The following is a 6586-nucleotide window of genomic DNA, read 5'->3' as shown; positions in this document are numbered from 1 at the left end:
CAAAAAGACCTGAGACTTATACAAATGGAAATATAGTCAAAACCGAGAACATAGCCGCTGGAATCAATCCAAACGAATGTAAAGAACTCCGTTTATGAGATTTTTAATAAATAAGCGAGCCGGTACTGACCAGAATCCGAACTGCGATTCGGGAGCCGGGTATTGGCCAGTACACTCAAAATCTTAAAATAAACACAAAAGTCTTCTGGTCCGAAAGATAGTTCCAACCAAAAGTGTTGGAAATCGATAAGTCAATCTTGTTGACTATTTTGCCCTTAAACGGGTCAGAGTCCAATTGACACGATAAATCCCCTCAATCTCATAAATTGATTGAGGGCTTTTCTAAAGGAGATTAGAACCTACAATATATACAACTTACCCAAACAAGGATTGGAACTAAGAGAAATTCGTGGTCAACGAGGTCTTGAACACCAAAGTCAACTAGTCTTGAATGAAATCGATTAAATCTTGAAGAATTTGATGATGGGGAATGAAAATTTCGTGGGATATGGGGAGGATGGCTATAATTAAGTAGTTTTTAGGGTTTAGAGATGTGTTTTGATTAAATATTAAGAGTTATAATGCATTTATGAAGTAATCCACTCGATTAGGAAACGAAATAAGCTATTGATGAGAAATCGGGTATAATAACTTGGCTTGGACGACAAGAAAACGAATTGGGATGTTTTACAACATTAATTTACAAATCTTGGAGCATAAGTTACATTAATGTAGTCGAAATAAGAAAGATTTGACAAAATCAGTCTATGTACATCCATAAACATGATTTTTAACCGTTTTAAGCGATTTTAAGAGTTGTTTGACATGTTTAGAGAACATATTAATATAAAATGAATTTAACACCAATAATTACTAAATAAATGTGCGTTTTAATGATAACGAAAGATCCAAATAAAATCCCGAAGCAAGTTAAACATAAACGAATACAAATACAAAAAATCTGAGATGCTACAATCCTACTCGGCTACTCCTTTATAGATTATCATACATCACAACAGCTTTCATCTGTACCCCCAACTTTATTAATATCCGACCTTAACAAACATCCAAACAAATCCCCCCCCCCCCCCCCCCCTTCTCAAACATTCTTTTATTTAGTAAAATAGAACCAAAAGTTTAACACAACAAATTTACCAATTTGCACAAAGTATCATCTTTTTCAATACAACATACTTTGCAAGTGTTCTTCACATAGAGCCAATAATACTATACGACAACAATCGGATCAAGTTTAAAACAACAAAAAAATAAAATCAAATCAACAATTACAAAAAGAAAAAAAATAATATTCAAAAGAAATCAAATTCAAGATAATTATCAGCTCCCTTCTTCTCCGGTGTTGCAGCCGCACCCGCCACCGCCGTCCCTTTTTTCTCACCACAATCCACCACTGGTCCCGCTGACACCCGCTCGTACTCCACCGGTCTCGGGATCTCAGGCGGGCTAGCACACCGAATCAAAGCCCAGTTAACGCCTTCAAAGAACGGATGCTGCTTAATCTCAGTAGCTCCTCGTTTATATGCCAGCCGATATTGTGGTTCTTTAACCAACAACCCTCTAATCAAATCACGGGCCGCAAAACTAACCACCGGTGACTCGGGAAACCGCAACGGTTGACCCACCACATTCATTAAAGTGGCCCGATTACCCGATCCTTTAAAAGGCGTTTTACCGAATAATAATTCATACAAAAATATCCCGAGAGTCCACCAGTCAACCGCGCTACCGTGCCCCTCGTTTTTAATAATCTCGGGAGCTAAATACTCGTGGGTCCCGACAAACAACATGGAACGGGCCCCGGTGGGCTCCGCCATGAGCTCCGGTAACGGAGTGACTTGGTGTCGGATTTCGGGCTTTGTTTTCTGTTTAGAATTTGAACTTTTTGATTCTTTTTTGGATTTGCTCTTGAAGAATTTGGGAGAGAAACATGATGTGGGGACCACACATGACGGTTGGATACATGAAGTGGCTCCATGCATGCGGGTTGGGCGAAATAGTTTGAAGATTTTCTGAGCGGGTCAGTGTCGAGAGATGCTGATTTGATAAGTGTCGGGCTCACCGAGCAACGGAGTGAAAGGTCAAAGTCCGAGAGCATTACGTGGCCGTCTTCTCGGACTAAAACGATTTCCGGTTTTAGGTCGCGGTAAATGATCCCGAGCATGTGGAGGTATTCCATTGCAAGGAGAATTTCTGCAACATAAAACCTGCAATAAAAGTTTGATATTAGAAAAACTATACAAGAATAGATATATTTATGAACGGGCTGATTCGGGTTATTTCTATCTCAAACGGGTATGTGGTCAAACAAGCAGGTTGAAAATCAAACGGGCATATGACAGGTTGGGGAGTTGAACCCGGGCACGGTCCATGTATCCAACCGGAACACAATAAATTGTGTAACCCGAACACGACCTGGTAAACCAATTTATAGAAATGAGTAAAACGGGTTGGTAAGTTGTAACCAGGCAGTAATCAGGTTCTAAATGTGTCAAACAGGTGGTAACAAACGGGTTAATGTGTCGTAAATGGGTTGTCAGGTCGAAATGTTATATTCAACAGGTACGCGTATCGACCTAGGTTAAACAGGCAACCCGGATACTACCCGTTTATTAAATTTGATTGATAAGAAAAACCCAAAACCTAATTATTTTGTTTCGTCTGGTGTCATGTTTCAGGTCCTGCCAGAAACTGCCACCTCAGTAAGGTGCACTGTTAATGCATAAACTGAAAGCTTGTAAATCATTTTATTCAAAAAAATTGGACTGCTAATTAAATAGTATAAAGTTTTGAACAAAAAGACCCGACTCGTAAAAAAGTTACGGATCCGACATGTTAACAAACATGTTTGACATGTCCACTTTGCCGCCTCTAACTACCACATGCACAAATAATAGCAGGAAAGAAAACTATAAACCATCCACATACCAAAAAGAGAACTGTGACCCGTAACTACCATAAGAATGTTTGGATGTGCGTTTTTTTGTGACTTTAATAATATTATTTCATAATCATACTTGAAACAGTAATTATCCATTAAGAGTAAAGTTTTGGACAAAGCATGTTTTGGGTTGAGATCAGCCCTTATTGAGCTCGATCTTGCTCGTGAATCTAAACAAGCCTATTATTTATACAACTTCTATTTAATATATTAAATATATTTTTACAATACTATTATTATACATGAAATTATGATAGAAATAACTAAATAATACATACTATCTAACTTATGTTATATATAAACTTTTAATTAAAGTACACATAAAGAAAATAATTACTAATCAATATAAATTAAATAATAAAAAATAAACGAACGGATATCGAGCTTGAAAAAATACTAACGAGCCGAGCTCGAGCTTAGAGAAACAAGGCCATGGGTCGACTCGACTCGTCTTGTTTAGACCCCTAAATCACCACCTCTAACAATAATAAATCTAAAAACAACGAAAAGATAAACAAAAGAAAGAGATAAAGAATCATACTTTACAGCTTGTTCACAAAACCGCTTCCCGGGCTGCCTTTGTCTAAGAGTATGCAAATCACCACCGGGCAAAACTCCATAACCAAACACGAGAACTTATCGGTCTCAAAATGAGAATACAAAGTTGGAAGAAAAGGGTGATCCAGCGACTGCAAAATCTCCCGTTCAGTTTGGGCCCGCAACAGTTTCTTGCGGCTTTCTAACGACACTTTATCCATAACTTTCATTGCAAAATAAGATTTAGTTCCACTAAGTTCAGAAAGATAAACACTCCCAATATCACCACAACCTAATCGTTTCAACAACTGAAAATGATTCAAACCCAAAACCCCGTCTTTCATTCTAACGGCTTGGATCGCCTCCCATCTTGAATCATTTGATTTATGGGGTTTGTTCATGTTACTACTTAAACTACTTTCATCACTTACATCAGTGCTTGTACTTCCTCTACACATACTACTTTTACCACTTTCAACAAGCTCGGTTTTTTCACTCGTTTTTGTGCTTGCGCTGGTATTTTCTTTTTGACCCGTTAAAGGTTTTTCTTGATCGGACGATTCTAAATTCTTTTGACACTTTTTGGGCTCTGGTTCAGGTTTTTTTTCATTGAATTTGGTAGGAGTTGTTGGCTCTAAATTGCTAATATTTTCTCCTGGTGTTTTGTTGCTAACGTTTTTGGTAACAGATTTTGAATCCATATTCTAAGATTTTGCAAAGTTCTTTTGATCAAAAAGAGATTCAGAACCACTGAAACATCTGCAACAAGCAAATAGAACTAATTAAAATAATGATTCACAAGAAGATATAAAGGTGAATCTTTAAAGAAAGATTGAAAATATTGAACGAATAAAGAAAATTAATAAACTATGGATGGAAATCTAAATAGGGTCATACAAAGTGTTAAATATATCATACATATATACCCTGATATTATGATTACTTCATGAAGAAATGGGTTGCTTTGGGTAAAAAAGATTTTCTTACAGGATCGTGTGGTCTACTAAAATCATACAACAAGTTAACTTCGACCATTATTAATTTATCATAAAACTTGCTAACTTAAAATGGGTTCATATTATATGCGTACCAGAATCATTATCAAGAAATAATAAATGGAAATATAAAGTTACGAATTTAAAATTTTGGTAATTTATCGTAAAACTTATTTGTACACCAAATCACTGTCAAAATCAAATAAAAAAAGTTACAAAATCTCTAGAAATGGAAAAATTAGGCAATTTGTCTTGGAAGTAACTTGCACACGAAACGCCAAGAACAAATTAAGAAAGCTACAAAATCAAACAACCAGAAATGGTAAAATTAGGCAATATGTCACGAAGTAATTTACACGCCAAATGTCAAGAACAAATTAAGAAAGTTACAAAATCTCAAACAACTAGAAATGGTAAAACTTAGAGAAACTGTCACAGAAGTGATTCGCACATCAAATGTCAAGAACACATTAAGGAAGTTACAAAATCTAAAAAAAACAAGTTCAAGAAACTAAATCACCATCAACAAACAAATCAAGAAACTATGAACTGAAATCAAATTGGACCAAAAAAATGTTGAAATAATTTGCAGACCAAAATCAGCACTGGCATCAAGATTTAAAATTTTCCACAACCCAAAATTAGAAATAATACCTCAAATTAGAAATGCAACACTGCAAGTACTGCAACCTCAAACTAGATCCTGAATGAGGTGTCTGACACCAATTAATTAATTAATCAAGAAACAAATAAATAAATTTAGAAACTGATGAAATGATATTATTTATATATTTATATATCAAATTATCAATCAAAGCAACAAGATAAGAAGAGACACATGAATAAGAAGGAAAAAAAAAGTTAAAAAAAAGCAAAAGGGTATGTGAAAAGCAGACAGATCTCACCCACCATCTCTTCCATTTAAACAAACCCTAATCCTAAAATCAATCAATCAACAACACATGAAAAGCAAAGCCCACTTGCAGCAACAATCAAAAGACTCTATTTCAAAAGTATAAAACAAAAGTAGCCTAAAAAACATAACAAAGTTCAAGACTTTAAGGCTTTGGTGAGTCCTAAATCAAGAATCAGATGAGACCCACTTGCAGAAACAATCAAAACACCAAGTGTAACACAGAACAAACCTGAAGAGTTGATAAAGATCAAAACTTTATGGGTTTGGATCAAGAATCAGATGTAGTTGAGTGAGCTCTGAGTTCCAAATTTGTGGTGGGTGATTGTGCAAATGAAGAGAGAGAAGAGAAAGCAAATTGGGAGTTGGGTGATTGTGTAATTGAGGAGAGAGAAGCAAAATTTGAGGATTCGAGGGTAAAGTTAAAGGCTTGCCACGTTCTTCATATTATTTTTTTATATATTATTTTATAATTTATAATTTAACTTGGGGCTACATCTAATTCATTCCGACTCTAGACAGGTTGGTTTTAAACAGAAAAACATCTGAGATCCCGTTTGTTTTTTTTAGAGATTTAAGTCTGAATCTGAATACCACACCTGAATGTTAAGAGGTGGTTCAAATGTCTGAAATCTGAATCATTAAGAGGTGGAGGCTAGAGACGAACCTCTAGTCGTCGGAGATGGAGCCTAGTCTTCGGGTTAGAAGTTAATGGAGGCCGGAGACAAACGTATGTTTTTTTGGGTTAAGAGGTTTTCAGACCCACTAAAAGCTCTTACTAGTTCAGATGCAATCAAGACGCTGAATCTCTTAATGCCAGAAAAAAAACAAACAGCCCCACGTCTGATTACGTCTGACCGAATCAGACGTTTTCCTCTATTCAGAGAAAAGAGGCAAAAACAAACAGGGCCTGAATTGTTAAAATTAGGTCTGAATCATTCAGACTTATTGTTGTTGCTGAATGGGACAAAGGCTCTCTGACTCATTTAGATCTGAATGAACCAAACAGCCCCTTGGTGTAGTTGTAGTAAGTTCTATGTTTTTTAATGGAAACTCGGTTAATATTAAAAAAAAAAACACATTGGAGGGGTGTGGTGGCTTAATAAAAGAAGATTTAATTTGGAGGGGTATGAGGATTCAATGAAGAAAGACTGGATTTTTGTGATATCTAGTTCGATTTTG

General features: G+C 35.9%; 1 pseudogene across 1 annotated transcript; it reads right to left on the bottom strand.

Annotated features, from left to right (window-relative positions):
- Positions 1–1139: 1139 nt before the first annotated feature.
- On the bottom strand, positions 1140–5853 carry LOC143601383 (serine/threonine-protein kinase D6PKL2-like; annotated as a pseudogene). Its single transcript, XR_013147640.1, has 3 exons — positions 5637–5853; positions 3501–4255; positions 1140–2225 (listed from the first exon to the last, which is right to left on the bottom strand). The product of XR_013147640.1 is annotated as a serine/threonine-protein kinase D6PKL2-like (transcript).
- Between the last annotated feature and the right edge of the window lie 733 nt (positions 5854–6586).

The sequence above is a fragment of the Bidens hawaiensis genome, unplaced genomic scaffold (assembly GCF_021521415.1).
Source record: "Bidens hawaiensis isolate Kalapana, Puna unplaced genomic scaffold, B.hawaiensis_p1.1 tig00056171_1, whole genome shotgun sequence".
Classification (NCBI taxonomy): Eukaryota; Viridiplantae; Streptophyta; class Magnoliopsida; order Asterales; family Asteraceae; genus Bidens; species Bidens hawaiensis.
The sequence above is the reverse complement of the archived record's forward strand: the minus strand, read 5'-3'. Positions and strand labels throughout refer to the sequence as shown.